This window comes from Alosa sapidissima, chromosome 8 (genome assembly GCF_018492685.1).
Source record: "Alosa sapidissima isolate fAloSap1 chromosome 8, fAloSap1.pri, whole genome shotgun sequence".
NCBI classification, from domain to species: Eukaryota; Metazoa; Chordata; class Actinopteri; order Clupeiformes; family Clupeidae; genus Alosa; species Alosa sapidissima.
Window position 1 is genome coordinate 36791672 of NC_055964.1, and position 21405 is coordinate 36813076.

General features: G+C 44.1%; 1 long non-coding RNA gene across 1 annotated transcript; it reads right to left on the reverse strand.

The window, feature by feature from the left end:
- Window positions 1–2380: 2380 nt before the first annotated feature.
- LOC121715539 lies at window positions 2381–20476 on the reverse strand. The gene is made up of 3 exons (XR_006033625.1): window positions 20384–20476; window positions 10954–10958; window positions 2381–2391 (listed from the first exon to the last, which is right to left on the reverse strand). It is a non-coding gene; the product is annotated as an uncharacterized LOC121715539 (long non-coding RNA).
- Between the last annotated feature and the right edge of the window lie 929 nt (window positions 20477–21405).

The window sequence follows — 21405 nt, forward strand, 5'->3', positions numbered from 1 at the left end:
TACTGTACTGTATAGGGCCGGTCAGTTCTTATATCAACATATGGAATGTGTTACTGTATACGCGGCTGGTCAGTTCCTATTTCAACATATGGGAATGTGTTACTGTACTGTATAGGGCCGGTCAGTTCTTCAACAACAACAGGCCACATCAAGCTGTGGACTGTGTTGGCTGTCTACAAAAACAAGAGTGTGCAGTTGGCATAACATCTTTCCTTAAAGAGATATGCAGTTCTTTGTGACGACGTCCATATGTTTTCATCAACAGCCTACTCACCTGAAATCAGTGCCAGATTCCATTTCTTTCAGTTTGGGGCACTATACTAAACAACTGTGTGACGAGGCTTACTGAGTTCATAATAACCAACACTATTATAACACTAAATAGTACACAATAGTGCATATGTACAGTAAACACTAAATAGTACACAATAGTGCATATGTACAGTAAGCTAACCGCTACACTACCACAGGCTACTGCATGCTAACCACTATACTACCACAGGCTACTGCATGCTAACCGCCCAGCTCCTTAACCACTACACTACCACAGGCTACTACATTTTCAACAAGCTAGACGTCTGCTAACAACTTACATTTACCCATCAAACCGAATTTAGGCTACTGGAGGAATCTAGCTCCTTAACCACTACACTACCACAGGTTACTGCACACTAGCCCAGCTCCTTAACCACTACACTACCACAGGCTACTGCACGCTAGCCCAGCTCCTTAACCACTACATTACCACAGGCTACTGCATGCTAACCGCTACACTACCACAGGCTACTGCATGCTAGCCCAGCTCCTTAACCACTACACTACCACAGGCTACTGCATGCTAACCGTTACACTACCACAGGATACTGCACACTAGCCCAGCTCCTTAACCACTACACTACCACAGGCTACTGCACACTAGCCCAGCTCCTTAACCACTACAGTACCACAGGCTACTGCATGCTAACCGCTACACTACCACAGGCTACTGCACGCTAGCCCAGCTACTTAACCACTACACTACCACAGACTACTGTACACTAGCCCAGCTCCTTAACCGCTACACTACCACAGGCTACTGCATGTTAACCATAGTTCGAATTGCAGGGGGTACTGGGGGGTACTATACCCCCCAATGAAGACCCAGTACCCCCAAAGAGACAGAAATATCAGTTTTGGGGGGGTCAGATAATTTTTCTGATATTGTGAAAAAATATCATTACAGTTGGCTACAATACAAGTCAACTCCTATTTTCACTAGGAAAAGTTTAATGTAAAGCGATTTCAGACACCCCTATTATGGACCGTACCATTTTTAACCACCGTGGCGCTAGAAGCAACGGAGATAGAGAACGACTTCAACTTCTCAAGCAAGTGTCAATGACGTTGAATGACAAAACGCTAGATTCCTGCAGTAGCCTAAATTCGGTTTGCTGCTGACGTGCATGGGTAAATGTAAGTTGCTAGCAGACGTCTAGCTTGTTGAAAATGTGCTATTTTACAACCTTCATGTATTAACGTGTTTTGTTCTTTCATAGCTCATGTCACGTCTTCATACATTTAATTACCGGCTACTTACCTGCTACTTAGCCTACTTAACCACTGAGGCTAGTAAAGTGGACCTTGGTTAGTTACCAAGGTTAGTTAGCAAGATAAGTATAAGTATATATACTCTTTTGATCCCGTGATGGAAATTTGGTCTCTGCATTTATCCCAATCCGTGAATTAGTGAAACACACTCAGTACACAGTGAACACACAGTGAGGTAAAGCACACACTAATCCCGGCACAGTGAGCTGCCTGCAACAACAGTGGCGCTCGGGGAGCAGTGAAGAGTTAGGTGCCTTGCTCAAGGGCACTTCAGCTGTGCCTACTGGTCGGGGTTCGAACCGGCAACCCTCCGGTTACAAGGCCGAAGCGCTAACCAGTAGGCCACGGCTGCCCCAAGAGATAATAAATAGAGATAATTCTCTATTTAAATCATTTATTATTATTTTACATTGTGGTGAGGTAAAATCGATTGTCATTTCCAAGGAGATGAACTCCAGTCCATAGCCTAGGTGTCCATTGATTCTCATTTTATCTTGAATAAATTATTGTGCCCTTTTGAAATTAGTTTGGCACAGATCCTGTGTTGTTTTTATTATGCACAAGAGGGTCTGATGTAGCTAAGCCTACATAACATTAGTGAAACCTGTGGAAACATAAAGAGCCAAGTACTACATGCTAGTATTTGAATTTGTTTTTAATTGGTTAGTAGGCCTATTGTTTTTACATTCTGGTTATGAATTCTTGTAGGTTACCGCTCTGTAGTTCTTATGTGGTAGTAGGCTGTTTTTTCATAGTGGCTATATGCTCCTTAATCACATTAAAGATTGCTTAGGTTTCACATATCTCTAGGCAATTGTGTTGATTTGACACTGACTACCATAGACTATAATGGAAAATTGGTTTCTGAGTAGGCTAGGCTATATTAGAGGGTTGGATCTTACCTCCAGGTCTTATGAAATCTAAAAATAAACCAAATCAATATGTCATGAAATAAGCAATAGGCTTCTTGTAAAGGTATTACTTTTACTAGTAATTAGAATGGTATTTCAGTGCACTTAACTTCTAACTTTTGAGAGTTGATCAAAACAGTTCTCTTTTGGATATACAGTAATTCCTTGAATTTCCCCTGGGGATCAATAAAGTATCTATCTATCTATCTATCTATAACAATGAGATATTCTGTAGCCAATTGATTATCAGTTTGTCGCATGTTTAGACCTTGTATGTGTGTTGCACAACACATGTTGCACTTGGCGATCACGATGGGGATTGATATGGTAGTGGACCATGATGGTCATAGAAGAAGTGAAGGAGCAGTACCCCCTAATTATGGTGGGGTAATTTACACTCTGATGTTAACTGCTACACTACCACAGGCTACTGCATGCCAGCCCAGATCCCCACTACAGTACCACAGGCTACTGCACACTAGCCCAGCTCCTTAACCACTACACTACCACTCCTTAACCACTACAGTACCACAGGCTACTGTATGCTAGCCCAGCTCCTTAACCACTACAGTACCACAGGCTACTGTATGCTAGCCCAGCTCCTTAACCACTACACTACCACAGGCTACTGTACGCTAGCCCAGCTCCTTAGCCCATACCTGTCAACACTCCCGTTTTTCACGGGTTCTCCTGTATTTCAAGGTCATCTCCCAGCACCCTCCCGTTTTGTTATTTCTCCCGGAAAACTCCCGTAATTTGCATGGCCATCAAACTTCATTTTAAAATCATTGATCCATTCATTTTTGATATTAGTCTGACATCTCCCAGGTTGCCAGATTTTGTATGAAATACACCCTACACGATCACTTAGTTTCAATTTCAACCGTTTTGTCATAGGCTAAAATGGCAACCCAAAACCCAAATAAAGAAGCTGGTGCGCTGACTGCGCAGCCTGAGTTTCGTCGTAAGCAAGCGGGCTAGTTGAATGGCCTACTCCAGAACTAGCTGTTGTGAAATTGTTGGAAATTTAATTGATTAACACATCACATAAACTGTTTTTGAGTGTTGTTGATACACTGAACTTGTGTCCTCGGAACCAAATCAGACAGCAAACAGCTTTGGAGTTTTAGAAGTTGGCTGCAGGCAGGCAGCTGGTGGATAGGCCTACATAACTGTCATGCGTAAGGTAATGGTAAGGTAAAAGCAACGACCGAAATGCAGTGTTGAAACACGTGTATGAACTGTATTAGGCCTACATATGCAAACACAGATCCGGTATAAACACTGACCCCCCCGCGGAAAAAAAAAATCTCCCGTTTTTGGAAAACTAAATGTTGACAGGTATGCCTTAGCCACTACTAGGGTTGCCAACTTCCTCAACCCCAAATGAGGGACACTTCACTTCAAATAATAATTTACAAATGGTGTACTGTCACTTTAAGAGCATTGTCTACACGGTATTCATAATATTTTGCCAGCTCCATTCAAATATAGCCTATGGTCATTCCACAAACTCTAACATTGTTTGTGCCACATTTAGGCCTATAGCACAATGGTAAGTATATTAAGTTGGTGTAAACAACCTTCATTCCTGTGGAAATAGAAGCATGTAATGATGCTAGCTAGATATTTTCTGTTTGCAATTAAAAGTGAATTATGAACCTGGTAGCCACCTAGCTATCTGAGTGGAAAGTTTTTCAATTGGCATAGCCTATCATGTGCTTCATGTAAATGCTTAGTTTAAGGGAAACAGATTATTGAAGACCTCAAGACTCACCAATTCCTTTACACAAAGGCAATTGACCACTCTTCATATTCTATCAGTCCAAATCACAGTGCGTGCAGCCTATGTCAAAGTGCCCTCACATTTTGTAAATGGTCAGTAGCATAGTGTGAACCGGATAATTCCGCAAATCTCCTTGCGTTGTTTTTGTTGTTCTCATGATTTCCTTTTAAAAGTTTCTTATATTAAATAGGTGAAATCAATTACCAACGATCACAAGCCAGCTGGAAACTTCCACCCTCTCTCCCTCTCGTTCCCAATTAAAACGAGTAGCATAACGTTCAAGTTAGATCTGCTGCATAATAGAGAGACTGAGAGGACCCAAAAAGTATCATCCTTATGTAAGATGCTGTTGCTGCATTTTGACATTGTAATCGTTCTCTAAGAAGAGTGAAAAGCAGTTTGCAGTAGCCAAACTGCTTTTCAGTAGCTAGCATGTCACGTCGTAGCCAATTTAGCCAGCTTCTCTGGCTAAATTGTGGTGCCCCTTCTGTCCCTTGGTGCCCTGCGCATAGTGCGAGATGCGCGTGGTCGACGGCACTGGACACTTTGTTCCAGGTGCGTTTACAATAGCCTACTATTGACAAGTTAACAAGGCCGATGAGCTGTGATTGAAAATCGGGAGTGGTGCTGTCCCTGACGGGACAAATCAAAATCACCCAAAATACGGGATGTCCTGCACAATCGGGACGGTTAGCAACCTTAGCCACTACACTACCACAGGCTACTGCACACTAGCCCAGCTCCTTAACCACTACACTACCACAAGCTACTGCACGCTAGCCCAGCTCCTTAACCACTACACTACCACATACGAGTGTGTGCGCGTGTGTAGACGTGTGTGTGTGTGTAGACGGGTGTGTGTGTAGATGGGTGTGTGTGTGCGTGTGTGTGTGTGTAGACAGGTGTGTGTCTGTAGACGGGTGTGTGTGTGTGTAGACAGGTGTGTCTGTAGACGGGTGTGTGTGTATAGACGGGTGTGTGTGTGTGTAGACGGGTGTGTGTGTATAGACGGGTGTGTGTGTGTGTAGACAGGTGTGTGTGTGTAGACGGGTGTGTGCACGTATGTAGACGGGTTATTGGGTTGTTGATTTGGCGCAAGGCCTGGCGCCAGTGCCCCCCTGATCAGACCCCTTTAAGGTAATCAGGCGGAAACGCAGCAGATGCCACGTGCCAGCCTCTCCCTCACCACGACGCTGTTGGCACTGCCAGCGCAAACCCAGGAGACCAACTCAAAGCTGTGCCCACTAACTTACCATGCCACCCAAACCAGCGTCAGATTGCTTTAATGTGCCCACTAATTCACAATGCCACCCAAACCAGCGTCAAATTACTTTTACTTAAGGCAAGGCAAGGCAGGGCAAGGCAAGGCAAGGCAAGGCAGGCAGTTATTCACACAGCACATTTCAGTTTTGACTCATTTAAACCCTCCATGTCCTCTCATGGGCATCTCACATCGGCCAAATCAGGCATCATTTACGGTCTCAATTGCCTACAAATCATCAAACTGACCAAGAAAGCAATACAGACCTCTCATGCGGATTACCCAGATCTGTCTGTGTTTAATGGACACAATGTATCATCAGGTTCTCTAAACATGGTATATGATTTACTTCTGCAAAATACCAGTCCAGAAGAGTTGTGCTATTTGCAGAGCATGTTGGACATACAGCATGTTTCCTGATACATTAATAGGGAAATTTGGTCTCTGCATTTATCCCAATCCATGAAGTAGTGAAACACACTCAGCACACAGTGAACACACAGTGAGGTGAAGCACACACTAATCCCGGCGCAGTGAGCTGCCTGCAACAACAGCGGCGCTCGGGGAGCAGTGAGGGGTTAGGTGCCTTGTTCAAGGGCACTTCAGCCGTGCCTACTGGTCGGGGTTCGAACCGGCAACCCTCCGGTTACAAGTCACAAGATCACCTTTAGTGGACCATTTCAGATCACCTTTAGTGGACCATTTCAGATCAGATCACCTTTAGTGGACCATTTCAGATCACCTTTAGTGAAACATTTAAGATCAGATCACCTTTAGTGGACCATTTCAGATTTGAGTGACTGAAAGTCAAATTGGGCGACTCTCTACAGTCTGTCAGAGCAGCTTTTTGGGCAGGAAATCAGCAGGTTAATGAAGGGGAACGTGGCTGCGCGCGGTCGTCCGCTCTGTCCTTCCTCACATGCCAGACAGGGCCTCTTCCGTTCAGGGTGAAATTTATGGCTGCAAATAGAGGGCCTCCCGCTGTGAGCACCAACTGTCAAACTCTAACTTTTAATACGGAGGGCACAGCGCTGTGTGTGAAAGTGCTGAGGGAATGTGTGCTTTCTCATTAACCGCTATACTACGGGCCTCTCACATAGAGCTGCCCATTGAGGCCTAGTGCTGAGGGAATGTGTGGTGCTTTCTCATTAACCGCTATACTACGGGCCTCTCACATAGAGCTGCCCATTGAGGCCTAGTGCTGAGGGAATGTGTGGTGCTTTCTCATTAACCGCTATACTACGGGCCTCTCACATAGAGCTGCCCATTGAGGCCTAGTGCTGAGGGAATGTGTGGTGCTTTCTCATTAACCGCTATACTACGGGCCTCTCACATAGAGCTGCCCATTGAGGCCTAGTGCTGAGGGAATGTGTGCTTTTCTCATTAACCGCTATACTACGGGCCTCTCACATAGAGCTGCCCATTGAGGCCTAGTGCTGTGGGAATATGTGATTTCTCATTAGAGCTGCTCGTGGAGGCCTAGTGCCTATACTACGGGCCTCTCATAGAGCGGCTCATGGAGGCCTAGTGCTGGGAAGTAACGTGTGCGTAGGGAATTACTATGTGCGTAGGTGTGTGTGAGTAATTACTATGTGCGTAGGTGTGTGTGAGTAATTACTATGTTGTAGGTGTGTGTTAGTAATTACTATGTGTGTAGCTGTGTGAAGCCTGTGAGTGAGTATGTGTGTGTGTGTGGGTCATAATTGAATTATGGAGTATGTGCATATCAGAGTATGGAGTATATAGCAGAGTATGGAGTATGTATATAGCAGAGTATGGAGTATATAGCAGAGTATGGAGTATATATATAACAGAGTATGGAGTATGTATATAGCAGAGTATGGAGTATGTATATAACAGAGTATGGAGTATGTATATAGCAGAGTATGGAGTATGTATATAGCAGAGTATGGAGTATGTGAGTATAGCAGAGTATGGAGTATGTGTATAGCAGAGTATGGAGTATATAGCAGAGTATGGAGTATGTATATAGCAGAGTATGGAGTATGTATATAGCAGAGTATGGAGTATGTGAGTATAGCAGAGTATGGAGTATATAGCAGAGTATGGAGTATATATATAGCAGAGTATGGAGTATATAGCAGAGTATGGAGTATGTGTATAGCAGAGTATGGAGTATATAGCAGAGTATGTGAGTATAGCAGAGTATGGAGTATATAGCAGAGTATGGAGTATGTATATAGCAGAGTATGGAGTATATAGCAGAGTATGGAGTATGTATATAGCAGAGTATGGAGTATATAGCAGAGTATGGAGTATATATCAGAGTATGGAGTATATAGCAGAGTATGGAGTATGTATATAGCAGAGTATGGAGTATGTGAGTATAGCAGAGTATGGAGTATATAGCAGAGTATGGAGTATGTATATAGCAGAGTATGGAGTATATAGCAGAGTATGGAGTATATAGCAGAGTATGGAGTATGTGAGTATAGCAGAGTATGGAGTATATAGCAGAGTATGGAGTATATAGCAGAATATGGAGTATATAGCAGAGTATGGAGTATATATATATAGCAGAGTATGGAGTATATAGCAGAGTATGGAGTATATAGTAGAGTATGGAGTATGTATATAGCAGAGTATGGAGTATATAGCAGAGTATGGAGTATGTATATAGCAGAATTCAAGTATACCACTTGAATTGTTAAAGTTTGTGCTACAAGGCCATGAGTCATGTTGGTGAGTTATTTCAAGGGATTGTGGGTAAATGCTATTTTCTTGTGTTTCTTCTAATGTTTTTTTCTTTTCTTCTCATAACTGTTTCTTTGCTTCTTGGGATGCGTACAATGTAGAACAACTGATGACAATGTAAGTGATTTTCAGAGTATTGTCAGGAATACCAAAAAGTTGGGCACTCAATGCTTGGGCCTACTTGCATTATGTGTCTGTGTACTTCCTCCTGGGATACAGTTGATGTTTGCCTTATAAGGTGAAAATTCTTGGAAGTTTATTATGGATACAAAAGCTTTAGCAACTAGTTAACTAAACAGTTTAAGTGAAGCTTACTTGAACATTTTAAGGCAGTTACCTAACTTTTTTTTAAAGTAAAGTCAACAAATTACATTTTAAGTAAGTATATCATTATATATACTCTTGATCCTGTGAGGGAAATTTGGTCTCTGCATTTATCCCAATCCGTGAATTAGTGAAACACACTCAGGACACATTGAGGTGAAGCACACACTAATCCTGACACAGTGAGCTGCCTGCTACAGCGGCGCTCGGGGAGCAGTGAGGGGTTAGGTGCTTTGCTCAAGGGCACTTCAGCCGTGCCTACTGGTCAGGGTTTGAACCGGCAATCCTCCGGTTACAAGTCCGAAGCGCTAACCAGTAGGCCACGGCTGCCCCTTTTACAGCGAGTATTGCCGATTGCTTTCTACTCATGTACTTCAGTTATGAGAACTTAGATTTGGTAAGTGCCTTTATTTGAGCCAAGTTCACTTTACTTCAGTATGCCAAGTACACTTAAATTTTTTTCACAACTGAAGTGGACTGAGTATTGCCTACTCACTGTATGCTAGTTTTATTGCCTACTCACTGTATGCTAGTTTTATTGCCTACTCACTGTATGCTAGTTTTATTGCCTACTCACTGTATGCTAGTTTCTTTAAAGCAGTGGGCCCCCCTAGTGGGGAATAGAGACATGACGGGTGTGGCGCGATGAACAGCGCCCTTGGAGAAAGCATGTGGTATAAACGCAGCCCTTCCGTGGGCATTCATGGTGGGCATTCACGGTGGGCTGTGCTGCAGAGTGTGAATTACCCCACCATAATTGGGGGTACTGCTCCTTCACTTCTTCTATGACCATCATGGTCCACTACCATATCAATCCCCACCGTGATCGCCAAGTGCAACATGTGTTGTGCAACACACATACAAGGTGTAAACATGCGACAAACTGATAATCAGTTGGCTACAGAATATCTCATTGTTATAGATAGATAGATAGATAGATACTTTATTGATCCCCAGGAGAAATTCAAGGAATTACTGTATATCCAAAAGAGAACTGTTTTGATCAACTCTCAAAAGTTAGAAGTTAAGTGCACTGAAATACCATTCTAATTACTAGTAAAAGTAATACCTTTACAAGAAGCCTATTGCTTATTTCATGACATATTGATTTGGTTTATTTTTAGATTTCATAAGACCTGGAGGTAAGATCCAACCCTCTAATATAGCCTAGCCTACTCAGAAACCAATTTTCCATTATAGTCTATGGTAGTCAGTGTCAAATCAACACAATTGCCTAGAGATATGTGAAACCTAAGCAATCTTTAATGTGATTAAGGAGCATATAGCCACTATGAAAAAACAGCCTACTACCACATAAGAACTAGAGAGCGGTAACCTACAAGAATCCATAACCAGAATGTAAAAACAATAGGCCTACTAACCAATTAAAAACAAATTCAAATACTAGCATGTAGTACTTGGCTCTTTATGTTTCCACAGGTTTCACTAATGTTATGTAGGCTTAGCTACATCAGACCCTCTTGTGCATAATAAAAACAACACAGGATCTGTGCCAAACTAATTTCAAAAGGGCACAATAATTTATTCAAGATAAAATGAGAATCAATGGACACCTACTGTAGGCTATGGACTGGAGTTCATCTCTTTGGAAATGACAATCGATTTTACCTCACCACAATGTAAAATAATAATAAATGATTTAAATAGAGAATTATCTCTATTTATTATCTCTTGGGGCAGCCGTGGCCTACTGGTTAGCGCTTCGGCCTTGTAACCGGAGGGTTGCCGGTTCGAACCCCGACCAGTAGGCACAGCTGAAGTGCCCTTGAGCAAGGCACCTCACTGCTCCCCGAGCGCCGCTGTTGTTGCAGGCAGCTCACTGTGCCGGGATTAGTGTGTGCTTTACCTCACTGTGTGTTCACTGTGTAGAGTGTGTTTCACTAATTCACGGATTGGGATAAATGCAGAGACCAAATTTCCCTCACGGGATCAAAAGAGTATATATACTTATACTTATCTTGCTAACTAACCTTGGTAACTAACCAAGGTCCACTCTACTAGCCTCAGTGGTTAAGTAGGCTAAGTAGCAGGTAAGTAGCCGGTAATTAAATGTATGAAGACGTGACATGAGCTACTGTATGAAAGAACAAAACACGTTAATACATGAAGGTTGTAAAATAGCACATTTTCAACAAGCTAGACGTCTGCTAGCAACTTACATTTACCCATGCACGTCAGCAGCAAACCGAATTTAGGCTACTGGAGGAATCTAGCGTTTTGTCATTCAACGTCGTTGACACTTGCTTGAGAAGCTGAAGTCGTTCTCTATCTCCGTTGCTTCTAGTGCCACGGTGGTTAAAAATGGTACGGTCCATAATAGGGGTGTCTGAAATCGCTTTACATTAAACTTTTCCTAGTGAAAATAGGAGTTGACTTGTATTGTAGCCAACTGTAATGATATTTTTTCACAATATCAGAAAAATTATCTGACCCCCCCAAAACTGATATTTCTGTCTCTTTGGGGGGTACTGGGTCTTCATTGGGGGGTATAGTACCCCCCAGTACCCCCTGTAATTCGAACTATGCTGTGCTGGACCGCTCTGGTGGAGGGGACACTGTGTTGAGGAGGTCAGCCAGAGGACGACTGAATGTGAAACAAATAGGCCCACATCTCTTTCTAGAGAGTGTGTGTGTGTGTGTGTGTGTGTGTGTGTAGGTCCACTTTACCCGAGGTCAGGAATGAAGTATGGAATCCATCAGGAAAGGCGGGCGTCTATGTTCCATGTTCCATGTAGCCTTTTGTTTCTGTGCAGAAGGGGATATCATGGGCTCCAACGCCCTCCAAGGCTCTCCTGCAGGGATCAGTGGGGTGTCCACTATAAGGCTCTCCTGCTGTAGGTGTGTCCACTATAAGGCTCTCCTGCTGTAGGGATCAGTGGTGTGTCCACTATAAGGCTCACAACAGCACACAACACAGCACAGCACAACACAGCACAGCACAACACAACACAACACAACACAACACAACACAACACATCAGGGAGACATCATTTTCCTCATCAGGGAGAGATGGGCTTTTCCCTGCTGTGCCTTTTCCTACTTGGTTTGGCTTCAAGCTCTGTTCATGGCTAATGGTTTTACATACTGTACAGAGGATAAATCAAATGGAATCACACTGAAACATTTCCCATGTCAGGTCAATAATCAGGGCTTGTCCACTGCCTTTTGGGCATGAGTGTGCTTGAGTGGGTCAGGGCCCAGTGGGTCTGGATCAGAACTGGGTTTAGTCTGGTCCACAGCTAGTCGCTGCCTGAGGACTTAGTCTGGGCTTAGCTAGTCACTGCCTGAGGGCTTAGCCTGGTCCACAGCTACACGCTGCCTGGGGGTGTTTTTTTCCTTTTTCTTCATTGCACAAATCTCCAGTGTACATGAACACCAATAGTAACAGGCTCTATGCTAATGAGCTCCATTAGTACGTCGTCATACAAGTGACACGTGTGTGTGATCCTGCTCCATTAGTACGTCGTCATACGAGCGACACGTGTGTGTGTTCCTGCTGCTCCATTAGTACATCGTCATACGAGCGACACGTGTGTGTGATCCTGCTCCATTAGTACATCGTCATACGAGCGACACGTGTGTGTGATCCTGCTGCTCTGTGCTTAGAGGTGTTTGCATCAGGAATCAAAAGTTTGCCCACCAGGGGAGAGTCTCTCTCTCTCTCATCAGGCACACACACACACACGCACGCACACACACACACATACACGCACGCACACCCGCGCACGCACGCACGCACACACACACGCATCACACACACGCACGCACGCACGCAGACACACACACATGCACACACACACACAAACACACACACATTAATCACAGGGCAGATTCTCATCCTCAAACGCATGCCCCCAGCCCCCTCATCAATCTTTCAGTAATTATATTGTCTGACAGCAGCAGGAGAACAGGCAGGCATGAGCACGTAGAGCCGACACTTAGGCACGATGCATCAATCGGCAGGCTAACTGCATTATTTTTCCATAAAGCAAACATTACATTCATCCATAAGAGATGCACGAACGCCCGCGCCCAGGCCTGTACCCGCTGTGGCAGGGTGCCCGCGTGGATATGGGTGGCACAAAAGGACAACATGTCTGGGTGGGTGATGCAGTTAGGTGTTCGGTTCACACGAATATATTGCTTCCCTAATCAAGGAAAAGAGGAAGGTTTAAGTTATTTTAACTCCACAAACAGACTGGCAGACATACAGACATAGATAGATAGATAGATAGATAGATAGATAGATAGATAGATAGATAGATAGATAGATAGATTGATTGACAGATAGATAGGGATTTAATTGGATCCATTCAATCCCTAGTTAGTTAGAGTTGGTGTGGTGTCTGACACACACATACACACACACACACACGGACACACACACACACACACACACAATCATATATACGTTGTTCCTGCGCTTTTCTCACACTGGAACATGAGATTAGTTTTGTCCTAAAATCCTCGAGCTCGAGCAGACGTTATTGTTCACTGCGCATTACTAAGCCGTCTGCAGCAGAGAAAGCCATTCCTCTCGCCCAGGGGTGGGGGCGCTTAGAGGCACTTCAAATCCTCAACCGCACATCGGAACTACAGAGAAAGTCATGAAACTTTCGCTCGCTTTATGGACTTACAGAAATTGAGGCCATCGCGGTGAAAAGTGACACAAGCCCTGTTGAACTAATAATGGGCAGTAGACAGCTTGTGAGAGTGCAAGTGGCTGTGCTCATGCTATCAGCTGAAATGTCTAAGAGCGAGTAGACTTGCAGCATGTACGGATGCTGTTTTTAGGAAAACATTATGCTCCTTATTGTAGCGCACAGCTCGAGTGCATCTGGTCAGAACGTGAGTGTATTATCGCAGCGGGATTCCATCCTCTAACCGAACAGTCTTCATGCCAACTGTTGTCAGGTTCCTACAGTACTGTAGAATCATCCTGAATTAATAAACCTTAATTCTTTGGAAGTCTGTAAAATCGATCAGTCGCCAAAACTGTTCTTAGTGCCACTCAATGCTCCCTGTCATCCAACGCATCCCCTCAAGCTCCAAAGAACCGTCGTGGGTTGAAGGAGGTGCGGGGTCAGATAGGGCTTTCCCCCCGGGGACGGTGCTTCTGACCGCTCTGCTCGGCGCTGAGGCCGGCCCGTCTCTGGCCCCTCCGCTCCGTGCACTACAAAATGGCAGAGTGCCACAGCACAGCGGGGCCCCATCGAGGAGAGTGAGACGGCCGACAGCAGGGGCTCCGGGATCGGTCAACAGCGCGCGGAGGAGGGCATGCGTGCGAGCGGCCGACAGCAGGGGCTCCGGGATCGGTCAACAGCGCGCGGAGGAGGGCATGCGTGCGATCGGTCAACAGCTATCGGTACCCTGGCACCCGGTTCCCGGCTACCCTGCTATCGGCCGTCTCGCACGTATGCCCTCCTACGCGCACTGTTGACCGATCCGGGATCGGTCAACAGCGCGCGGAGGAGGGCGTGCGTGTGAGACAGTCCTGCAGCGGTATCCTCAATGTCATGTGGTACTAGTGTATGTATGTGTGTGTGTGTAAAAGCATGTCTACAGAAAAGATTCCTCCGCTTAAAACATATCTGTCTCTTTAGTGTTGTCAACTGTTAGTTTCATTCAGTAATGTTTCAAATAGGTTGTTAAATGTTGTGTAATGAGAAAGTAAACAAATTCAAATGTCACTGTCTTAACTTCCACACACTCCACGAACACACACTTCCACACACTCCACGGACACACACTTCCACACACTCCACGGACACACACTTCCACACACTCCACGAACACACACTTCCACACACTCCACGGACCAACTCTTTGATGGGTCATTCACCAGCACACTTGGCAGTGAGGTAGAGGGACCAGGTGGCGTTTTAAGAGCTCCCTCCATATGCTCTCGCTCTCTCTCTCTCTCTCTCTGTCTCTTTTTCCCTTCTCTCTCTCGCTCTCTCTCCCTCTCTCGCTCTCTCTCTGTCTGTCTCTTTTTCCCTTCTCTCTCTCGCTCTCTCTCTCTCTCTCTCTCTGTCTGTCTCTTTTTCCCTTCTCTCCCTCTCCCTCTCTCTCTCTCTCTCTCTCGCTCTGTCTCTCCCTCTCTGTCTCGCTCTCTCTCTACTGTATCTCTCGCTACTGTATCTCTTTAAGGTTTTGAGAAGGTTGTTGCTGTTGACAGTTCTGTGAGGGGAAAGATGTCCATGGTGTCAGCATGTGTGTGTGTGTGTGTGTGTGTCAGCGTACATTTGCGTGTGTATGTGTGCGTGTGTGTGTATGTGTGTGTGTCAGCGTGCATGTGTGTGTGTGTTTTGGGTGTAATGAGGAGCAGATGTTGTAGTGAGTGTGAGCAGCCAGCATACACATACACACACATGTATGCTGACACACACACACACACACACACACAAACTCAGTGACTGCCTGTTCTTAGTCCAGCTCCGTCTCCTGCTCTGGTCTCATTGATAAATAATAAACAAGCTGTGTGCAAGTCTGTTGGGGAGTTCATGGGGAGTGTGTGTGTGTGTGTGTGTGTGTGCGTGTGAGTCTGTCGGGGAGTTCATGGGGAGTAGACCATCTGGACCAAGAGCCTGAGATGCAAACAGCACCACAGCTTGCCAGTCTCACTGCTCACACACACACACACACACACACATTCACGCACACTGAACTAATAATACCATCATAGGCTCCATACACAGTCAGTTCACAGAATCACAGGTGTATAAACTCCTCTTCTGATTCTCTTTCTAAAAGGTGCATCTATACAGTACAGTACTGATTATGGGCATCTATACAGTACAGTACAGTACAGTACTGATTATGTGCCTATACAGTACAGTACTGATTATAGATAGAAAGATAGATAGATAGATATATAGATAGATAGATACTTTGTGCATCTATACAGTACAGTATAGATTATGTGCATCTATACAGTACAGTACAGTACTGATTATGTGCATATAGTACACTACTGATTATGTGCATACAGTACAGAACTGATTATGTGCATATAGTACAGTACTGATTATGTGCATCTATACAGTACAGTACTGATTATGTGCATCTATACAGTACTGATTATGTGCATATAGTACAGTACTGATTATGTGCATCTATACAGTACTGATTATGTGCATCTATAGTACAGTACTGATTATGTATGGAGTGAGAATTGTCTCAAAATGATTTAAATATATATAAAAGGATATATATACATATACATACATTTATAAATATCCAAATACAAAATACAAATATAAAAATGTGACATACAAATAAATAAACAAATTTATATAAATAAACGTGTCTTTGTAAATATATTTTCGAGATTTGAAAATAAATATGCTTGACTTTGTATGTGGAATCTGCATTTGTGAATCTCCTTTTTGCTTTTATGTCGATGACGTAATTTTGAGACATTCCTACTACACACCAAGATCCACAAATAAATACCACTAGATTTGAATGCGAAGACACCCTCCACTGAACAACCAGCAGATGGCAGTGTTGTATAACATGTCTGTTATCAACTGATAGCAACTGAATCTTTCCGACGCTGTTTTCCCTAGTTCAGTTCAGTCAAGTGGTCTATGACTAGCAGGATTAACGACATTGAAGACACTGGATTAAATGGATAGGTAAGTAATAACAACTAGCCAGAACGATTTATTATCGGTTTTGATGTGTAGTGCCATTTTTAATTTCATAGACTGTATAAATAAGTCCATTTAGCAATATTGACATTAGGCTAATGGCAGTCTGTCAGATAGCGATCTCAGCTGAGCTGGCTCTCACGTTATGTTCAAAGTCAAAGTCAAAGTCAAAGTCAAAGTCAAAGTCAGCTTTATTGTCAATTTCTTCACATGTTCCAGACATACAAAGAGATCGAAATTACGTTTCTCACTATCCCACGGTGAAGACAAGACATATTTTACCAATTTAAGTCCACAGACAAACATAACATTCAAGTAAACAAAAAAGTAAGTAAATAAGAGGGCACATATAATAATGAAAAAAATAAGAGCAGCAAAATTTGGTTGAAATTGTGCATAGACAGTCAATAAAATACTAGTGCAAAGTCAGGCCAATAAAAGGCTTGTGTAGTTCTGTTTGACCTAAGTAAGAAAGAAAGTGACATAGTGGTGCAAGTTATGTAAGAGCAGCAGATGTGTTGTGTTTTCAGGACAACAACAAGTTGTAAAGTGTACAAGTGTGCAAGTGTGCAAGTGGAGTAGTGCACGCGGCCATTGTGGGTCCAATGTCCAGGATGTTATGTAGCTGAGGGTGGAGGGGGGAGAGGAGGGAGAGAGTTCAGCATCCTTACAGCTTGGTGTATGAAGCTGTTGGTGAGTCTGGTAGTGCGGGAGCGCAGGCTTCTGTACCTCTTCCCAGAGGGCAGTAGATCGAACAGATTGTGAGCGGGGTGACTTGCATCACTCACAATTTTGGTCGCCTTGCGGGTGAGGTGGGTGGTGTAAATGTCCTTCAGGGAGGGGAGTGAAGCACCAATAATCCTTCCAGCTGTGTTCACTATGCGCTGCAGGGCTTTCCTGTTGTATTCAGTGCAGCTTCCGCCCCACACAGCGATACAGCTGGAGAGGATGCTCTCAATGGTGCCTCGGTAGAATGTGGTCATGATGGCTGGTGGAGCACTTGCTCGCCTGAGTTTCCGCAGGAAGTACAGGCGGCGCTGAGCTCTCTTCGCCAGTGATGCAGTGTTGGTGGTCCAGGAGAGGTCTTCGCTGATGTGCACCCCCAGGAATTTGGTGCTGCTCGCTCTCTCCACCACAGCACCGTCGATGGTCAGTGGCAGGTGTTGGGTGTGACCTCTCCGGAAGTCAACAACAATCTCTTTGGTCTTGCTGACGTTCAGCAGGAGGTTGTTGTCCCTGCACCACGTGGTCAGATGGTCGACCTCCAACCTGTATTGGGTCTCGTCGCCCTTGGTGATGAGACCCACCAGAGTTGTGTCGTCAGCAAATTTCACTATGTGATTGTTGCTGTAGGTTGCAGTGCAGTCATGCGTCAGCAGGGTGAAGAGCAGCGGACTGAGCACGCAGCCTTGGGGGGCCCCTGTGCTCAGTGTGATGCTGCTTGAGGTATTGTTGCCAACACGTACTACTTGAGGCCTCTGACAGAGGAAGTCCAGTAGCCAGTTGCAGAGGTAGGTGCTGAGTCCCAGTTTGTCAAGTTTGCTGATGAGTTGTTGTGGTATTATGGTGTTGAATGCAGAGCTGAAGTCTATAAACAGCAATCTCACATATGAGTCTCTTTTTTCCAGGTGGGTGAGGGCTGGGTGGAGGGCAGAGCAGATTGCATCCTCTGTAGACCGCTTGGCTCGGTATGCAAACTGGAAGGGGTCCAGGGTGGGGGGGAGAATGGATTTGATATGTGACATGACAAGCCGCTCAAAGCACTTCATGATGATGGGTGTCAGTGCCACAGGGCGGTAGTCATTGAAGCAGGATGGAGCAGTTTTCTTCGGCACAGGTATGATGGTGGCAGCTTTGAAACATGATGGGACGATGGCTTGCTTCAGGGAAGTGTTAAAGATGTCTGTGAAGACATCCTTAAGCTCCCCTGCGCAGTCCTTCAGCGCACGACCTGGAATGTTGTCTGGACCTGTTGCCTTACGGGTGTTGATAGCAGCAAGTGTCCTCTTCACGCTGTCGGCAGAGAGGCACAGGGGCTGCTCATGTAGAGGGGGATGGGTCTTCTGTGGGCAGGTGCTGTTTTGTGCTTCAAAGCGAGCAAAGAAGCAGTTCAGGTTGTTGAGCAGAGGGATGTTGCTCTCACAGCTCTGTGGCGCGGGCTTGTAGTCCGTGAGGGCCTGAATGCCCTGCCATAGGCTTTGTGCGTTCCTGCTGTCTTTGAAGTGGGTGGTTATCTTGTGAGTGTATTCCTTTTTTGCTTCCTTGATGCCACGGGACAGGTTGGCTCTCGCTGTTCTCATGCCAGCTTCATCCCCAGCTCTGTAGGCTTTGTCTCTGGCCCTCAGCAGCCTGAGGACATCCCCTGTCAGCCATGGCTTCCAGTTAGCCCGAGTGATGATGTCTTTTGTGTGGGTCACATCATCAATGCACTTGGTGATGTAAGAGGTTACAGTGTCTGTATACTCCTCTATGTCTGTCCGGTTGTTGTAAGTGGCTGCCTGCTTAAACATTTCCCAGTCTGTTGTGTCAAAGCAGTCTTGAAGAGCATCGGAGGCTCCCTCAGGCCACACTTTTACCTGCTATGTTAGAAGCTAGACATGCTGTACTATAGATGCAGTAAGCTGTTAACATGCTAGAAGCTATGTTAACATCTGTAACATAAGATCTGCAACATCTGTAAAACAGCGAACACGAACACAGCCTGTCACTTGAGTTGCAAGACACAATAACTTTAGGGAAAACTACATTTTATTTTAAGGGGGCCCTAAATCGGATTTTAAGGGAAATCTTAACTTAATGTGTTTTGTGCAGGCACCAACATAGCTGAACAGGCACCAGCTGTTTAGCTAGCTGTTAACGTTAGCAGCTGTACGCTGACTAAATTGACTTATTTATACAGTCTATGAAATTAAAAATGGCACTACACATCAAAACCGATAATAAATCGTTCTGGCTAGTTGTTATTACTTACCTATCCATTTAATCCAGTGTCTTCCATGTCGTTAATCCTGCTAGTCATAGACCACTTGACTGAACTGAACTAGGGAAAACAGCGTGGGAAAGATTCAGTTGCTATCAGTTGATAACAGACATGTTGTACAACACTGCTATCTGCTGGTTGTTCAGTGGAGGGTGTCTTCGCATTCAAATCTAGTGGTATTTATTTGTGGATCTTGGTGTGCAGTAGGAATGTCTCAAAATTACGTCATCGACATAAAAGCAAAAAGGAGATTCACAAATGCAGATTCCACATACAAAGTCAAGCATATTTATTTTCAAATCTCGAAAATATATTTACAAAGACACGTTTATTTATGTAAATTTGTTTATTTATTTGTATGTCACATTTTTATATTTGTATTTTGTATTTGGATATTCATAAATGTATGTATATGTATATATATCCTTTTATATATATTTAAATCATTTTGAGACAATTCTCACTCCATAATTATGTGCATCTATACAGTACTGATTATGTGCATCTATACAGTACAGTACTGGTTATGTGCATCTATAGTACAGTACTGATTATGTGCTTCTATACAGTACTGATTATGTGCACCTATACAGTACAGTACTGATTATGTGCATCTATAGTACAGTACTGATTATGTGCATCTATACAGTACTGATTATGTGCATCTATATAGTACAGTACTGATTATGTGCATCTATAGTACAGTACTGATTATGTGCATCTATACAGTACTGATTATGTGCATCTATATAGTACAGTACTGATTATGTGCATCTATAGTACAGTACTGATTATGTGCATCTATAGTACAGTACTGACAAACACACACACACACACATACACACACACACACAAGTTATGGATTATGAATTTTTGCGCCGCCATCACAGCCAATTAAACTTTAGACAGCCACAGCAACCTCAAAGATCACTGGACCAAATGCTTCAGACATGAAAGAAGTAAGCAGTTTATCCACAAGGCTATCACGACTTTAGAACTGTTACATTCATGGCGCTTATGCTACTGTTACAGCGCTAGGCTAACGCACTTATTAATGGCTGCGTCAGGTTGTAACGAAGGTGGGTTACTTGTCGCTGTTAAATTCTTAACAAACTAGAATATATTTTTTAATTCTGTTTCAACTTTCATGGAGTAAACATGTATGACTCCTTTCTGGCCAAATTTCACTTTCAAGTCTAATGTCTTTGTGTAAATGGAGTTTGAACAGAGAGAATAGAAAAGTGTTGCGATTGTGCCAGTTCTCCTCTACTCTCGCATAGTAAACACATAGAATGTTGGAACATTGCGCTCCCCAACACAAACGTGAAAGGTCATATACAGTAGGTCTTATATTACTATGTTTACATTTTCTCTTATATTGTCCATATAATTATACTATAACTGTTATATTACTATACTTACATTTTTCTCTTATATTGTCCATATTTATTGCTAGTCGCTGGACTTTAAAGAAGCACTTTGCAACAATTTTAGCAAAAATGACCTTAATTATGCAGGTTGAGAGTCGTTCTGATGGTTCTACAACACTTTCTGGGTCATTTGGTGGGTGCTTCGTCTCCCCCTATCGCTTCTCCGCGGAAAAAACGAATATGCAACTTTCTGGACCCGTTCCGGGTAAATCCGGATGTGACTCAGCGGAAGTATCAAATCGCGCCTCGGGAATGTAGTCAGATTGTAGTTTCTAAGAAGACTGCAAAACGGACGCCGACTTGGCTTTGTTGCTGTTGACATTGTAAGTAGCCGACCCTTGGGTGAACTGTAAGTAGCCGACCCTTGGGTGAACTGTAAGTAGCCTACCCTTGGGTGAACTGTAAGTAGCCGACCCTTGGGTGAACTGTAAGTAGCCTACCCTTGGGTGAACTGTAAGTAGCCGACCCTTGGGTGAACTGTAAGTAGCCTACCCTTGGGTGAACTGAACTGTAAGTAGCCTACCCTTGGGTGAACTGTAAGTAGCCTACCCTTGGGTGAACTGTAAGTAGCCTACCCTTGGGTGAACTGAACTGTAAGTAGCCTACCCTTGGGTGAACTGTAAGTAGCCCACCCTTGGGTGAACTGTAAGTAGCCTACCCTTGGGTGAACTGTAAGTAGCCGACCCTTGGGACCCTTGGGAACGTTTTGTTAGGTGGTTTGCACTTATTTGCTTT